An 18923-nucleotide genomic window follows, 5' to 3' on the forward strand; every position below is an offset into this window, starting at 1 on the left:
GAAAATGACAAGAGAGATGAGTGCTATGACTGAACGTTTGTCGGCAACAAATTGCAGAGTGGATTTATTTGAAGCAGAATTGAGGAGGGCAAATCATATTTTGTATGAGTTTATACCATCACAGCAGCCTGGTAAACGTTAAAGGAGGGAGTCATGAAACTATTTAAATAGGTATTTCGATCACTTGATATATCAAGTTATGCAATTAAGGACGTTTACCGATTGGGTGCTACTGGACCGGTGGTAATCAAGACTAATGTGGCAGAATTGCGCGATTATATCTTACGTAATAATAGAATTTCAAGGATGTTTAGGGTTGACTTTGCTCCCGATTACACCTACGCCCAAAGAGAAGCCCTCATGCACTTAAGATCATTGCTGAATAAGGCTGTAGCAGAAGGAAGAAATGCTGAACTCAGAGCATCAAGCTATTCACTGAAGGGCGGTCGCTTACGCACGATTTGGCGATGGGAAAAGTTTTAGAAAGCCTCGTAAAACAGGCTTCTCAGGCTAAAAATGCTAGTGTTGGCCAAGCTCCTAGTAGAGCGGCACCCCCCTCGCCATCTGTTGCAATAAATCAGCCCTACTTTGAAAGTTCTGGGGGAGAAAATTCCGGTATTAAAGACAGTGATACCGGTACAGTTGTGGATGCGCAAGCTATGCCCCAGCGACCAAGAGTGCGTAAGAGTGCAGAAATAATCAGTCCCGATGATCTACGGAGAAATCCTCCAAAAAATGTTCGTGGTGGCCGGGGAAGAGGTGATACTAGTGGTGGTAGCCCGTACCGTGGTAATACAGGAGAGATCGACATATAACACACGTAAAGACTACTATAGGATGGATTTCAGTGAATCACAGAGAATTCCTCCAGAGACACCATTCAATCTTGCAGCTCATCAAAGTATAAGCACAAATTAACGGTACGCAGGCCATACGCAAGAAAACATGGTCAAGTTTGTGTCTTGGAATGTTCAAGGACTAAGGAATAAAAAGAAGTGAAGTGGAACTTGAAATAACAAAATTTGATTTTGTTGCGTTAGTAGAGTCATGGCACAGTGGTGATGAAGAGCCATCTTTTCGCGGTTTCATAACCAAACATGTTGCCCGTTCTGTGTCAAGGAACTCCCGGCATTACGGTGGTATCTTTGCGCTTTTAAAGATTAATTTTTTTTTGTCTTTTAATAAGCTGAAAAGTAAATCAGAAAACTTCACTCAGGTCTGAAATTGTTGGTTTGTGCAGCTTATGTCCCACCGTAATCTAGCTCATATACTGCAGAGGATACATGGTCTATTTTAGGAAAAGAAGCTACAATTTTTCGTAGTAAATTTATGTCCCATAAAACATTGCTGGTAGGAGACTTTAATGCTTATACAGCTGATTTGGTTGAGCTGCCTGTTGTTGATATACCGGCCGTTTATGATGCTGTTCCTCATATGTATAGGATCCCAAGAAAGAGCATGGATGATAAAAGAAAAGTTAATGTTTAGGGTAGAAAACTCCTGGCACTTTGTTCGGAGGTTGGAGTTGGGATTAGAAATGGGGGGTTTGGGGTGGATAAGTCTAGGGGTGATAATACTTGCATTTCGGGTCTGAGGCCTAGTATTATTGATTATGTTTTGGTTAAGCTTCGTTTGAATGTGCAATCACTGAATGTTGAAGTTTTTAATTTTCAGTTGTCTGACCACCTACCGATTAAGTTAAGCTTAGGCCTTGAGTGTAAAGTTAATGAATATAGTTCTTTGCAGTTTAGGCATACTTCACCAAGTAGACAGCTAAAGAGAGAGTGGAGTGAGAGTGAACAGAATGCATTAAGCGCTTTATTAAGTAAAGAGCAGGTTTGTCGGAGACTAGAACAGCTAAGGTTAAGTAGGGTTTCTAGTGATGAACTAGAAGCTAATTTTAATACGTTATTACTTGAGCTATCAGCGCCAGTATTAGTTCATTAAAACCAGTTAGTAAAATTTTTTATGACCTTGATTGTTTAAGTAGTAAAAATTTGTTAGCAGAGGCCCTAAATCGGATAAAGCAAGCTAGAAATGAGGTTGGGAAAGCAGCACTATTGGTTAGGTTTCGCGAGGTTAGGAGATGCCATAAGAGATTAATAAAAGTAAAGAAAAGAGATTTTGATACACGTCAAATCGAGCAAATGAGCCGTTTTTACTTAGAGAGTAATATGAAGGAATTTAGGAGAAGGGTCAACCGAAGACAAGGAAAAGCGACAGACGGAATCCCGGATCCAAATAGCTGGCCGGAACATTTCGCACGTAAAGAAGAAGGAGATCTTAGTAAGTGGTGTGATGAAGAATTTGGGAGGAATATAATTACTCTATGAGGGAGGAAGATTATTCGTTAACAGAGGAGGTAGATATTGAGGAGGTTGCACATGTGTTAAGAAAATTGGATGGAGAAACAGCTCCTGGAATTGATGGAATTCCGACTCGTTTATATAAAAAGTTTTCAAGTTTATTTATGTCAATTTTGATACTGCTGTCTAGAGGCGTGCTTTCATCAGGAATGTGGGTTTCAGGATGGAAGTCGTCTTTAATTTTACCGTTATTTCAAAAAGGAGATCCGAGGTTGCATTACAATTATAGGCCTGTAGCTCTGGTACCATGTTTAAGTAAGATTCCAGAGAAATTTATTGATAATAGGCTAGCTAATTGGTTAAAGATGAATCGAATAATTCGTGAGGAACAAGGTGGATTCAGGGAAGGATATAGCGCAATTGACAGGGTATTTGTACTGAAAGCGTTGATAGAAAAGTATAGCAGAGGTAAGAGTAATTTATTGGTAGCTTTTGTAGATTTTGAGAGAGCATTCGATAGTGTGGATAGGATTTTGTTGTGCGTAGAATTGTTGAGGATAGGACTGTCCCGTATTTTTGTTCGACTAGTATGTGATGTGTATAGGCTAACAAGAGGAATGGTTAAGGTAGCAGGGAAAGGGTTTTCGGATTTATTTAGTTGCGAGGTAGGAGTTAAACAGGGTAGCGCCTTGTCACCGAGGCTATTTTGTTTATATGTTAATAATATTGTTGAGTTTTTTTTAAGAAAATGGGCGCCAACAGTGGTTTAGAAAATTTACCTTTGTCTCTGTTGTTATTTGCGGATTATGCGGCGCTGATAGCTAGAAGCGCCGAAGATTGGTAAATATTGTTGAACATATTAGATGTTTTTTCGGAAAAAAAGAAAATGAGATTAAATATCAAAAAGACTGAAATTGTAGTTTTTGGGACAAATAAAAATAACGATAAATTTTTATTTAGGGGTATTGAGTTGGAAAAAAGTACAACTTTTAAGTATTTAGGGTTTGTATTAAATAATAAAGGAAATTGGAAGGATCATGTGAAAGAAATGGTGGGTAGAGGTAAAGCGGTTTCTTCAGCAGTTTTAAGGAATTCAGCTTTAAATGAAATTAAAAATATTAAAATGCATAAGTATTTACTTCAAGCATAAGTAATGCTTAAGTATTATCTAGGACCACTGGGTCGATACGATCACCACAAGGGAAAAAAAAAGAAACATACGTCCGTCATGTTTCTTTTGGCAAAAAAAAAAACAAAATACACATTTTAGCAGATAGGAGCATGAAACCTTTACAGTAAGGTCTCTGATATGCTGAATCTGATGGTGTTACTTTCAATAAGATTCTTTAACTTTAAGGGATGTGTCTTCCCTTTTTCGAAAATCAGGCAATTTTTCTCAGGTTCGTAGTCTTTGATGGGTACCACTAAATTTAATGAAACTTAAATATTTGGAATCAGCATAATGAGCCGATTCTTTTGATATATCTATTGGTAACAAAATTTTGTTTTTTAGAATTTCGGTTATTATTGAGCCACACCACTCTTTACTTACAGTTTGTTAATATGAACTATATTCGCAAATTATTTTCAGATTCCTTTAGCTTCACTCATAAGGTCAAGCTCAAATCCTATAGCAGCGAGTCATATTGTGATTTGTGACACATGGATCCTTCATCAGCTCAAAGGCACTACCTGTTTGGCCTCAGTATATTAAAAAAAAACTTTTCAGAAGTTTCTGGCTTCTCTCTAACATCTTTCTTAATTTTGTCTAAGATTGATTGGATTGCGTTTTATTTTTGATTACTGACCTTATGATTCTTATAAAGAGTGATGAAATAATTCTCAGGGTCCTTTCTTCTAAGTTAGGATTGAAATAACACAAGAGTCTTCCCCTCCTATACAGGCCATGGAACCTTCATGGGGATTAATGCCATAAATTATTTTCTTGCTGAATTATTTGTAATTGTATTGTATCTTATCCGCAACAATTCAAAACTAAACAGTAAAACTGAGAAATCAAACTTACCGAAAAAGAGCTAAGGTAATTATAAATGGGTAACTAATGCTTGGTTTACAAACAGTTCGTGGTAATGAACTATAAGTATGGAGCGATTCCATCCAATAGTGACCAATATCTATAAAGCCGAATTTGGATAACAAAATATGCATCAAGAGAACTGACATCCCATACTGATTAATTAAAAAAAACATCGGAAAAATAAGTTTTTCAAAGAAAAGTAAAGGTCATTTTAAACTTAAGCTCAGCAGATACAATTACCTGTTAAAATTCAAACTCAAAACGACCAGAAATTACTTTTATAGATTAAATGAAACCCAAAACGAACAGAAATTAAACAAACAATCATAGTAAAAAACATGCAACAAGTAATAATATAAATGAAAAAATAGATCTTAAAACGAGTAATCCTTAGATTGAATAAGAAAATCAAGCTTAAACGAAAAAAAATGTATATATATATATATATATATATATATATATATATATATATATATATATATATATATATATATATATATATATATATATATATATATATATATATATATATATATATATATATATATATATATATATATATATATATATATATATATATATATATATATATATTGATATATGTTTTGAGACAGTCCTTTTATTCAAAATAGTCCAAAAATCATATGACAAGGCTTTTGAGGTTGATAAAAACCACCAGAGCTTGAGGACAAGGATTGTAAGTTATGAGCCTGGGGCATTTAAGGTTCTTATGGAAGGGATGGTTGTATAAAGTTTAGAGGTGGCTCATTTGATTGAAATTGGAAGTTCTAGTTCCCTTTTAAGAGCCAGTAGTGATGAAGGTCAACAAGTAATAATATAAATGAATAAATAAATCTTAAAGCGAGTAATGCTTAGATTAAATATGAGAATAAAGCTTAAAACGAAAAAAAATGTTTTGGAAACTTAAAACGAACAAAAATTAAATAAAGAATCAATGCAAACAAACATACAGTAGGTATTAATGTAAATGAAATAATAAATCTTAAAACGAGTGAAACTTAAACTGAATATGCAAATCAAGCTTGAAACGAACAGAAATCACTACAAACACGAGTTTGGGTATCGCCTCCTTCTACCACTGTAAAAGTCTAAAACCTACTGGGTCATTGGCGCTTTACTGAAAACCAATTTTATTACAAATATTTTCTTTTGTACTTAATACTGAAAATAAACATTAAAATTATAATAAATTTTTGACTGATGAGCTTTCAGCAATTGATATCATTATACATCAAATATCCAGTTTAATTTATTAGTTCTTTCTAAAGTTGTTCAAGACGAATTTAGTTCACTACAAACAAGAGTTTGGATAATGCCTCCTTCCTTAACTGTAAATAAAAACCAAAAGCCTAATGCGTCCTTGGCGCTTCACTTAAAACGAATTATATTACAAATAAGTTCTTTTCCAGTTCTTATGTTCTTTTTTAAATATGTTCTTTTTTCAGCATTGAAAATAGAAATAAAATTACAGTGAAATAAATTCTCGAACTGATGGATCTTTCAACTATTAATATCATTATGCATCAAATATTCCATTTGATGTTGTTTATACTTTCCAAGACTGTTCAAGACTCGTATAGTTTTTAGTAAGGCGCCAATGACGCAGTAGGTTTTAGGCTTCTGCAGTCAGGCGATACCCAAACTCTTGTTTGTAGTTATTTTTATTCGATTCAAACTTGATTTGCATATTCAACGCAGTAGGTTTTAGACTTTTACAGCTAGAGAAGGAGGCGATACCCAAACTCTTGTTTGTACTGATTTTTGCTCGTTTCAAGCTTGATTTGCATATTCAATTTAAGTTTCACTCGTTTTAAGATTTATTTATTCATTTACATTAATATCTATTGTATGTTTGTTTTCATTGATTGTTCATTTAATTTCTGTTCGTTTTAAGTTTCATTTATACTTCAATAGCAAAATATGTTTGTTCGTTTGAAGCTTTACTTTCATGTTCAATCAAAGCCTTACTCGCTTTAAGATTTATTTATTCATTTACATTATTACTTGTTGCGTGTTTTTTGGTATGATTGCTTATTCAATATCTGTTTGTTTTGGGTTTCATATATTCTTTCATAGTAATTTCTGGTCATTTCGAGTTTGAATTTTAACAGGTATTTGTATTTGCTTAGCTTAAGTTTAAAATGGCCTTTACTTTTCTTTGAAAAACTTATTTTTCTGAAAAAAATTTTTTAATTAATTTTGTTCGTTTTTGATTGCAAAAAGTTTCAAGTTTTTTAAAAATTCCTTATTTCAAAATCAAATTTTTTGTAAAAATCAAATGTTCATCAAATTATCAAAACTGGTATCAAAGTAACAATATCAAAGTGAAAAATGGGTTTGTATCAACCTCGGAGTTTTTATTATCTGATGTTTGAACTATTTTTAATAAAATGGTTATCTCAAAATTTTTATCGGATGGGTTTTGGGAAAAGGGCGTGGAGGAGGGCTAATTGCCCTTTGGTCTCTTTTGACTCTTTAAAGGTGGACTAGAACTTTCTATTTTCAATAAAATGAGCCCTCTCTGAAGTTCACACGAGCATCCATTCTATAAGAAACATACATACCCCCAGAGTAAAACTTACAACGCCTGTTTCTGAGCCCTGGGGGGTTGTGTCGACCCCGGAGTTTTAATATCTGATGTTTGAACTGTTTAACAAAATGGTCACCTTAAATTTTTATCGGATGGGTTTATCCATCAAATAAACCCAAAGGCGAAGGAGGGCAGAAGGGCTAGTTGCCCTCCGATCTTTTTTTACTCTTAGAAAATGAGCTAAAACTATAATTTCCATTCAAATGAGCCATCTCTGAAGTTTATGCGAGGATCCCTTTTATACGAACCATATACGGTCCCAGGACATAACTTACAATGCCTGCCCCCGGGCCAGGGGAGCGGGGTGCGTCGACACTCGAGTTTTTGTTATCTGACCTTCGAACTGTTTTTAAATAATGGCTATCTCAAAATTTGTATCAGATGGGTTTGGCAAAAAAAGGGTGTGTGGGGGGCTAGTTGCCCTGGGATATCTTTCGACTCTTAAAGATTGAACTATAACTTTCAATTTGCAATAAAATGAACCCTCTCTGAAGTATATACGAGCATCCCTTTCATAAGAACCATATACGCCCCCAGTACAACACTTACAACGCCTACCCCCCCCCCTCCAGCCCTGGGGAGTTGTGTTGAGACCGAAGTTTTTGTTATCTAATTTTTGAACAGTTTTTAAAAAAATGGCTATCTCAAAATTTGTAGTGGATGGTGTTGGGAAAAAAGGGCGTGGGGGGAGAAGACTAGTTGCCATTAAATCTCTTGACTCTACAAAAGTGAACTAGAACTTTCAATTTCCAATCGAATGAGCCCTCTATGATGTTTATAAGAGCATCCCTTTCATAAGAACCATACATGCTCTTAGGGCATAACTTATAACGCCTTCCCCCGGGCCCTAGGGGGTTGTATTGACATCGGAGTTTTCCTTTTCCGACTTTTGAACTAGTTTTAACAAAATGTCTATCTCAAAATTTTTATCAAATGGGTTTGGAAAAAGAAGGCGTGGGAAGATACTAGTTGCCCTAGTATCTCTTTTGACTTTTAAAAGTGAGCTCGAACTTTCAATTTCCAATCAAATGAGCTCTCTCTGAATTTTATACGAGCATCCCTTCCATAAAAACCATATATGCCCCAGGGCATAACTTACAACGCCTACTTCCAGGCCCTGGGGGATGTGTCGACACCTGAGTTTTGTTATCTGACTTTTGAAAAATTTTTAACTTAATGGCTATCTCAAAAATTTTATCGGATGTATTTGGGGAGAAAGGGGCGTGGGGAAGGGGGAGGCTAGTTGCCCTCCGATCTCTTTTGACTCTCAAAAACTGAACTAGAACTTTCAGTGTCCAATCCAATGAGCCCTCTCTGAAGTTTTTACGAGCATCCCTTCCATAAGAACCATATATTCCCCCAGGGCACAACTTACAACGCCTGCCCTCGGGCCCTGGGGGGTTGTGTACGCCCCGGTGTTTTCTTTATATGGTCTTTGAACCATTTTTAATGACAACTTTGATTTTAATGGCTATCTCAAAGCACTTATCGGATGGGTTTGAGGAAAAAAGGCGTGAATGAGGGGGGGGGGCTAGGTCCCCTCCGATCTCTTTTGATTCTTACTAAGTGAACTAGAACTTTCAATTTCCAACCAAATGATCCCTCTTTGAAGTTTATACGAGCACCCCTTCCATAAGAACCATATATACCCCCAGGGCATAACTTACAGGGTCTGCGCCCGGGCCCTGGAGGTTTGTGTCGAAACGGGTTTTTTTTTATATGATCTTTGAACTATATTTTTAACAAAATAGCTATCTCAAAAATTTCATCGGATGCATTTGGGTAAAAAGGGCGGGGGGGGGGGTTGGTTACCCTCCGATATCTTTTGACGCTTAAATAGTGAACTAGAAGTTTTGATTTCTAATCAAACGAGCCTGCCATAAGAACCATATATGCCCCCAGGGAATAACTTACAACCCTTGCCCTGAATACGAGCATCCGACACAACCCGGGGGTTGTGTCGAAACCTGAGTTTTTGTTATTCGACTTTTAAACAATTTTAAACTTAATGGCTATCTCAAAATTTTATCGGATGCATTCGGGGAAAAAAGGGGCGTGGGGGGACTAGTTACCCTTCAATCCCTTTTGACTCTCAAGAACTGAACTAGAACTTACAATTTACTTACTTACTTTACTTTACTTTCGGCGGGAACCAGACGATGAACTGTCCTGCCCGGCACCAAAGGATCTTGGGATGACTTCCGACGACCACTTGGACCTGTCGGCTGCAGCTTCTCTGGCGATCCTCAGCCAGTCTTTGTTCCTTCTCCGACCATGTCTCCAAAATCTTCCCTATAGTCTCTGATCCTACTTGAAGTTTTTTCGCAGGTTCTTCTTTTGTCCTTCTGGTTTATATGTCTAGAAGGGGGCTGGTTTACAGAAAAGGGCGGCCTAACTCATCGTGTCTTTGGGACGGCGCACTGTGTTGTCAAGGAGCTTCAGGTATCGTCTTTTAATGATAAGCGATAGCTCTTCAGATTGGCCACAGCGGCTCCTTACTTCACTATTGGAAATCCTGTCCCATCTCTTAATGCGGAGGATGTAACGAAGGCAGCGGTGGTCGAACACATCCAAAGTTCTCACATCTTCAGTCTTGATCGGCCATGTCTCGCAAGCATACAGTAGTACTGCTCGAACAGTTGCACCATAGCTTCTGACTTTTGTTTTGGTTGAGATCTCCCGTCTGGTCCATAATGCTTTTTTCAGACTAGTAAACACTCCCCAGGCTTTTGCTATGCGGGCAGAGATATCCCTTTCAGCTCCGCCATCTGGTGTTATGATAGAGCCAAGATACTTGAATTCCTCAACTTACAATTTCCAGACAAATGAGCCCTATCTGAAGTTTTACGAGCATCCCTTCCATAAGAACTGTATATTCCCCCACGGTATAACTTACAACGCCTGCTCTCGTGCCCTGGGGGGCTCTGTCGACCCCGGAGTTTTTTTATATGAACTTTGAACAATTTTTAAAAAAAATGGCTATCTCAAAATTCTTATCAGATAGGTTTAAGAAAAAAGGGCGTGGAGTGGGGGGCTAGGTACCCTCCAATCTCTTTTGGCTCTTAAAAAGTGAACAAGAACTTTCAATTTCCAATCAAATTATCCGTCTTTGACGTTTATATTAGCATTCCTTCTTGAAAAGCCATATATGCCCCCAGGGCATAGCTTACAACGCCTGCCCCCTGGCCCTGGGGGGTTGTGTCGACATCGGAGTTTTTGTCATATGATCTTTGAGCTATGTTTAACAAAATAGCTATATTTAAATTGTATCGGATGCATTTGAGAAAAAGGCCGTGGGGGGGGGGGGGCTGGTTACCCGCCGATATCTTTTGATGCTTAAAAAATGAACTAGAACTTTCAATTTCCAATCGAATGAGCCTTCTCTGAAAATTATACGATCATTCCTTCCATAAGAACATATATGCCCCCAGGGTATAACTTATAACCCTTGCCCTGAAAATTCTGGGGGGAGTGTCCTGCTCAAAGAAATAATTTCCAGAACTTTCAGCTACGTTGAACAAAATGGCTATCTCAAAATCTTAATTGGATATTTTTGGGGAAAGGGTGGGCGTGGAAGGAATGTAAGTTGCCTTCCAATCCCTTTCGACTACTAAAAAGGACACTACTACTACTAACACCTCACTGCAGCACCAAGCTGCCTGAGGCCAACACAGATACGCACGCTCCTCCTCCATCCCAATCTATTCAAAACCTCCCTTTTTACACCCGTCCAGGAAGTTCCCATTTCCATTAAATATTTATTTATGACGTCCTCCCACCCCAGATGAGGACGACCTGCTTTCCGTTTAGCCCTAGACGGTTGGCCGAAAAGAACAATCTTCGGCAATCTGTCATCCTTCATCCGCACAACGTGCCCTAGCAACCTCAGCCTTTCTTTCATTATAGCCCTAGAGAGCGGTATTGAAACACATTTTTCGTATAGCCTATTGTTTGACATACGGTCAGTCAGCCGGGTACCCAGAACAATCCTTAAGCAATTTCTCTGGGAAACATCTAGCAAATCTTCATCTGCTTTTCGGAGTGTCCATGCTTCAGAGCCATATTTGACCACTGTCATCACTGTAGCTTCTAATATTCTAATCTTGGTTTACAGACTTATCTTCCTATTCTTCCAAACTTTTTTTAACTGTGAAAAAAAACACCTGAGCCTTGGCTATTCTTCTTTTAATATCTTCAATGCTTCCACCATCTTTACTAATAATACTACCAAGGTAAGTGAAGCTGTCCACCTGATCATTCTTTTCATTGCCCAACGTCACCTTTTCATCTTCACTTATTCCTAACCTTAGTGACTTAGTCTTCTTAACATTAATTTTCAAATCTATTCTAGCACCCTGTAATCGCAAAACCTCTAAAACTTCTTTCATATTAACCACACTTTCATCTAGGATGCTTAAATCATCAGCATAATCTAAGTCCAGGGGACTTTTTCCTCCCCTTAGATTCCGTGGTCTCCCATTGCCTTTCCTGTGCTCCTTAAGATAAAGTCCATCAAAATAATCCATATAAAGGGGGATAGAACACAACCCTGCTCAACTTCTGGTGTACCATACAAGGATAAAACCTTTACTAAAGCTTTTCTATCAACAGAATCGACCGCTTGCCCATAATCTATAAAACTGAGGACCAAAGGTATTTGAAAACTCAGGCATTTCTCAATTATTAACCTAAGAGTGAAAATTTAGTCGACACATCCTCTACCTTTACTAAAACCGGACTATTCTCCTTTTGAAACTTTGTCTACGGCATCTCTCAGTCTAAAAAGTATCATATTACTAAGTAATTTTCTACCTACATAAACCAAACTAATCCCTCGATAATTACCACACTCACTTTCATCACCTTTCTAATAAAGTGGCTTAATTAAGGTTTTCCTAAAATCGTTAGGTACTTCCCCTTTTTCAAAAATCATATTCATAATCTTCAGTAACTTATTCCTAACCTCAGAGCCACCATATTTAAGAAACTCATTTACCACCCTATTAGCGCCTGGAGCCTTATTATTTTTTAGTCCTTTTATTACTTAGGCTAATTCCTCTTCACAAAACAAATCTTCCTTCACATCCAATGTATCACACACTTTTTCATTTTCCTCTATATCTCTTCCTTCAACTCTATCTCGGTTAAGCAAATTCTCAAAATGTTCGGCCCATCTCTCTTTAGTTTTTTCCTTATCACTAATTGTGGCCCCATTCCTAGCTTTAACTGGGCAGAGTCCAAATTGACTACTACTTCTGAATTTATTAACATGACAGTACAATATTTTACTATTATGCCACCTAGCTGCATCTTCTAGATCCTCGGCAATTTTATTCATGCCCTCCACTTCACACCTCCTTAGCTCATATTTTAGTGCTTTCTCCACTTTCTTTACATTCCTTTTGCTTTCATATAATCTATCACTAAGGTAATTCTTGTACAAGTCCTTTCTCCTTTCTATCAAACATAAAGCTTTTCACTAATGTTTTTAGCTGTAGTTCTAGCTTTCTTCCCTAAGACACCTTCAGCAACTTCACAAATTATTTTTTTAATATTATTCCATCCATCTTTTACATTGTCAAATGTTATACTCTTGAGTTTAGTATACAACTGTTCCTGAAAAGTGTTTCTCAAATTCTTATCCTGAAGTCAACCAAAATCATAACTTTCCGGTAGGTAGTTACCCTTCCGATATTTCAGCTTTAAATTAACCCTTGACACTACTAGATGGTGATCTTTACTTTTAGCATCAATAAAGGCACTCCCATATACCCTAGTATCTTGTATTGATCCTGCCAGTCTTCGGTTTACAATAAAATAATCAATAAGGTTTGCTGTCTTACTATCAAGCAAATACCATGTTAACTTATGAGCCATTTTATGACCAAACACCGTATTGGTTATAACTAGATTGTTATACGTACATACAAAAGTCTGTATCCATTACTGTTTTCTTTTCCAACACCAAATTTACCTAGGCTAGGATACCCTCTATCCCTATTTCTACCAACCTGGGCGTTAAAATCTCCCAGTAAAAACATCATATTTCTGCCTCGGGCCCTGTTTATTTGCTCTCCTGTAGCAGTGAGCAAAATTCATCTGAGTCACTAGTATCTCCGTCAGTCGGTTCTACATGGCTATATACTACTAGCGTATAACTGATACAATGAACTTTTTAATCATAAAATGAGTGATTAGTATTCTATTATTGATACCTTCCCAGCTTAACCAAGACATAACGGCTTCGTTATTCACCATGAGCCCTACTCCCTGTCTATGTACCCCATCCTTCCTGCCTGAGTAAACAAATTCTATATCACCTAATTTCATGCCTCCTAACTCAGAGATTTAATTTTCTGAAACTCCTAATAAATCCAGCGCGAATTGTTTGAATTCATCAGTCAAAATTTCAATACGATAGTCGTTTTTTAACGTCGTAACATTACAAGTTCTAATTTTCATGTTCTTTAAATCATTGAAATTATTTTTGCCTCAGGAAAAGCAACGATCCCGGATACCAGTGCAGGACGGGGATCACATATCTTCTCAAGTCTATACCGAAGTGCTTAAGCCGGCTTAGAACTTTACAGCAAGAAGTCCCTGGGACCTCCATGAATGGGGGCTTTGCGCAATCCTGGGCCCATCTTGGTCACAACATGGTTTTCAGCACTTGGCGATGTTCTTCTATCAACAAGAGTTGAAATCTTGCACAGACAGTCTCAAGCCTATTACCTCCGACTCATTATACATTCACGCCTACAAATATTATGCCAATACGGGGAGGCAGCCCATAACAGACAAATTAGCTAGGAAGAGGTTTTTCAGCCCAAAGACGCCCGTAAAAAAAAACAAGCCCAGAAGATTTATCCATTAGTCAGAGTTCCGTGCGAACTGTATCGTTTACTAGCCATTTAAATTTCCAATCGATTAAGCCCTTTTTGAAGTTTCTACGACAAAACTTTCAATAAAAACATTAAATGCCCCCAGGGCATAACTTACAACCCATGTCCTGAGGACTGTGGGCGGGGGTTGTCATCCTCAAAGACCTAATTTTAAGAATTTTCAACTACGTTGAAAAAAGGGGTTATCTCAAATTTTGATTGGATGTGTTTGGGGAAAAGGTGGGCGTGAGAGGGGTGTTAGTTGCCCCCAATCAGTTTCGACTATTAAAAAGGGCGCTAGCCCTTTGAATTTCCAATCGAATGAGCCCGTTTTGAAGTTTCTGCGACAAAGCTTTCTATAAGAGCTTATACGCCCCCAGGGTATAACTTACAACCCTTAACTTCAGAGCTGTGGGGGGAGTGTCCTCCTCAAAAACATAATTTCTATCTGGAAATCAACTACGTAGAACAAATGCCTATCTAAAAATTTGGATTGGATGTGTTTGGGGAAATGGTGGGCGTGGAAGGGGTGTTAGTTGCCTTCCAATCACTTTTGACCCTTAAAATGGCACTAGAACTCTCGATTTACAATCGAATGAGCCGTCTTTGAAGTTTATATGACCACCCCTTCCATATGAAGTGCCTCTGGAAAAGAAAAATAATAAATAAATAAATAATAAAACATTGGAACCATATGGCCTTTACTATAGGGCTTTACTATATGGCCTTTGGCCTTTACCATATGCCTCTGATTGAAAATATATAAAAGTCCATAAGTTTAATGTTACCCATCAAAACCTACGAGCCAGAGAATATTTGCCTGATTTTAAAAAAGGCGGAGAATACACAAAAATGTGGATGCGTGTTTATTTGTTTTTTGTTTTCCAAGGGTGATCATATCGAACCAATTGTCCTAAAAAATCGGGAGTGAGCCCATTCGAAAGGAAATCAAAAGTTTTAGCGCCTTTTTTAAGTAATCAAAGAGACTGGAGGGCAACTAACCCCTTCCCATCCCCATTTTTCCCCAAAGACATCCGATCAAAATTTTAGGATAGCCATTTGATTGATCATCAATCAAGGGTCCAATAACTATACCTTTGGCAGTAATATAACCCTCCATAGTTCCTGGGGAATCTGATCTGCCTGTTGTTCACATATAGTATTTGTTATTGGGAATTATTCAGATTTTTTTCGGGAGGGGGGGGATTTTCAGCAGGAAGTTTTTAGCGAGGAGGAAAGTTTAGGGAGTTTGAAAAGGGTCAGAAATTAAATATGGGAAAGAAGCAAACTTTTCCAGCTGAAATTAAGAAGCAACATTAAAACTTTTCGACCTGGTTCTTTAATAAAGACAATTCAAGGACAAGAGTCGCTAATTTGGATAAGAAGTATTTTTAAAATACTCTAAGACTTTGGCGGAAAGAACAAGAGTTGAGGAAGAGGCAGATTTACAGGATACTTTTTTTTCGTTTAAAGTTGTAATGCTGCTCATTATTTCCAGTAGGAAAACTTTTTTTTTTATTTAATCTATTTAAAGACACGTCATGTTATTCATCTTAAGTACCAAGGCATTGGATACTCCCTGAAATAGTACATTTGTGTTAAAACACTCCTTTTCAAAAAATATCTACCTTTCTTTTTTGGAAACTTTGGAAAGAATCAGGCTTCTTAAACTCGTCTGAATGCTTGTTGCGGAATGCTTTCCGCAAACAAGAAGTAAAAAGCAATTTCAATCTGTTTTTTTTTTCTAAACTTTGTCAAAGTGTATCCTTTCATACGATACAAAGAAAAATGGAAAAGTTAGATTTTCTTCACTCTATTACTTAATTAAATACACGAAAAAAAGTTGCAACATGAAAACTTGACACAAACAAAAATTATTCCGTATATGACAGGAGCTGCCGCTTCCTCAACACTCGCTCTTTACGTTAAAATCTTGGAAGTTCTTTAAAATCTTCTCATTCAAATTTAATGACCTTTATTTAAATTTTCTTTTTTTTAGTATTTCTTAAAGAATTGTGACAAAAAGTAAAACTTTAGCGTAAAGAGGGGCATCTGAAGGGGCATCCCTCGTCATATATTGAATAATTTCTGGTATATTTATGTTTTAATATTGTTTCTTACGTTCAATTGAAGAAAACTGTTTTAGTTTCTGACCGTTTTTGAGTCATTCCAGGAAATCCTCTTCCTCCACCCGGCGTGTAAAGTTTTTCCCGGGCAGATTCCCCTGGTAAATTTCTTCCCGAATTCAAAATTCTCCCCCTGAAAAATCCCCTCGCAGATAAACTATATGTAAACAATGTGCAAATTGTGTAGCTTACCTTTTCTCCAGGGATTACGGGGGGTTTTTATCAGTGTTTGGACCTTTATATTAAGTTGAATCAATTGGCTATTTCAAAATTTTAACCGGATGTCTTTCTCAAGAAAGGATGTGGGAGGAGGATTACTTTCCCTCCAAACCTCATGGTTACTAAAAAAGGGCACTAGAGCCTTTGATCTCTATTTAAATGGTCTCTCTCCCGATCTTATAGGATCATTGGTTTGATACGATCATCCCTGATCAAAAACAAAAACAGACAAAAAAAATAAACACGCATCAGAGATTTTTTTTTTCTTATTGCAAAAGATACAATATTTCATATTTTTGGAGATATAAGCTTGAAACCTCTACAGTAGGGAGTCTCCGATATGCTGAATCTAATGGTATGATTTTCATTAAGAAAGCTTAGCTTTTTGGAAGCGTTTCCCCCTTTTCAAAAATCAGACAAATTTTCTAAGGCTTGTTGCTATTGATTGGTACCATTAAACTTAATGAATTCTATATACTTGGAACAGCATAAAAACATCCTTTTTATTTAAATATTGTTGTCAATTGATTTTTCTTTTTTTCTTTTTTGGAGTTAAGGTTGCTATTGGGCCGAGATGTTCCTTACTGGCAATTCGTTACTACGAACAGTTTCATTGTAGAGGAATTTGAGATAATTTATTCTATCTTGTCGTAGTGTAACGTTTCCAAGAAGAAGTGCTTTCTATCTGGATTTAGAGGACTCTTTTTAAACCTCCCATAATACACATTACAAAGTGAATGTTTTTTAAGCAATCATGCTCTTCGGGTCATAAATACTCTTAAAACCATTTTTTCTTATCTGTTGGTTGAAGAGGGTCCTTCAGGGCTGGAGCCATGACTATATCTAAAACTCAAATGCAAGATCAAATAAAAGCAGATTGTACAGTTCAGTAAATAAATACTTTTATTACCTTTAATGGCAAAAACCGATTGAGCCTCATATTGGGAGTACCCGAGGTACCCCCACAGCCTCATATAGCCTCAAATCGTACCTCAAAGACAGCCAATTTAATAAGGAAGATTAAAAGAGACAAAAACTGTGTATCCGGGGACAAAAAGAATAAATGCGGCCATTAACGATCAATCTTTTCGTTACCCGATGTCAACTTTTCATCCTTACTTATTCTTAACCTTAGTGACTTAGTCTTCTTAACATTAATTTTCAAACCTATATTAGCATCCTAAACCCGCACAACCTCTAAAAGTTCATCATTTTGCTCACACATTCATCTAGGATGTTTAAACCATCAGCATAATCCAAATCCAGGAAAGTTTTTCCTCCCCATTGGATTCCGTGTTCTCTCATTGTTTTCCCTGCTTTTTCCTTAAGACAAAGTCCATCAAAATTATTCATATAAATGGAGATAGAATTCAACCCTGCTTAACTCCTGATTTAATAAGAAACCAACTACTAGCCTCATTTCCTACCTTAACTGCAGCAGTCTTGATCCCGTACATAGCACTAATCATTTTAATGTATTTATTTGGTGTACCATACAAGGATAAGACATTCGATAATGCTCTTCTATCAGCTGAATCGAACGCCTGTTCATAATCTATAAAACTGAAGAGGGTTTGATGACTCCGGTATTTCTTAATTTTAACCTAAGAGTGAAAATTTAGTCGACACATCCTCTACCCTTGCTAAAATTGCATTTTTCTTCTCTTTAAACTTTGTCTACAGCATCTCTCAGTCTAAAAAGTATCATCATACTAAGAAATTCGCTATCTACGAAGACCAGACTAATGCCTCTATAATTACCACACTCACTCTTATCACCTTTCTTATACGGGGTTTAATTAGGGTTTTCTTACAATCGCTAGGTTCTTCCCCTTTTTCAAAAATCATATTCATAATCTTCAGTAACTTCTTTCTAACCTGAATATCTTTAGTTATGATTTCTGAACAGCTTAAGTTCATTTCTGATTAAGGCTTATCACTGGACCACTGTTTAATATTTTTTCTGGGAAAGAAATTAGATATTTACTGTTTGGATTTCTATAGAAAATAGTAATTTTTCCTCAAGATTATTAAAATTGTAAATATCGGGCCAATCTTTGATATTCAATCATGTGCCAAAGGAAAGAAGTTACTGAAAGCGCTGTAAGAGCCATAGGTGATTGAGAAACAATGATTAAAGTTTGAAAAGGGAGACAAAAAGAGGAATAGGTGGTAACTCCCAACTAATGAGGACACATCTGGAGGGGTACGAAAATTCTTCATATTAGTGAGAATAAATCAAGAGATGTGTTTCCCTTAGCTCTAGATATTTTAAATGTGTATTTGCTTGACTTTATGAGAGGAGCAACTTGAATCCAAGATGAAAAGACACAAAAACTGTGCATCCGGGGACAAAAGAATAAATGCATTCTCAGGGTAGAGGGGAACAAATTATACAAATTTCCCACACATACAAAAGAGGTTTCATTGATATTTTCCTTATAGAACCTAGGGATGTCTAACTTTTCTGAAACTCAGGCCATAAAACAATTTTCAATCTATGTGGTTGAAAAGTCAAAACAGAGGCCTCTACGCGCATGCTCCTTCCCAGCATATAACCAACTTTGAAAACTTGTTTGCTTTCATTCGGGTCTAGATGGCTCTGTCTATATGCCCTGTAAGTTACGAATCTATCAGAAACCGGCTAAATTTTGAGCCCATTTTTGGGCGTCAAAAAACGAATGTAAACAAAAATAGTTCCAATTTTCTTTTTCATTTTCTCCAAAGGCAAAATAAAGACTT

The 18923-nt window shown here is 36.8% G+C and overlaps 1 protein-coding gene across 1 annotated transcript in view; it reads right to left on the reverse strand.

Moving 5' to 3' along the window:
• The window catches only part of LOC148949361 (uncharacterized), a 289387-nt gene that overhangs the window by 180865 nt on the left and 89599 nt on the right, over nucleotides 1-18923 (reverse strand). The gene's annotated exons all lie outside the window — the stretch shown is intronic.

The sequence above is a fragment of the Artemia sp. Qi Xiang Cuo genome, chromosome 8 (genome assembly GCF_049724085.1).
Source record: "Artemia sp. Qi Xiang Cuo chromosome 8, ASM4972408v1, whole genome shotgun sequence".
NCBI lineage: Eukaryota > Metazoa > Arthropoda > Branchiopoda > Anostraca > Artemiidae > Artemia > Artemia sp. Qi Xiang Cuo.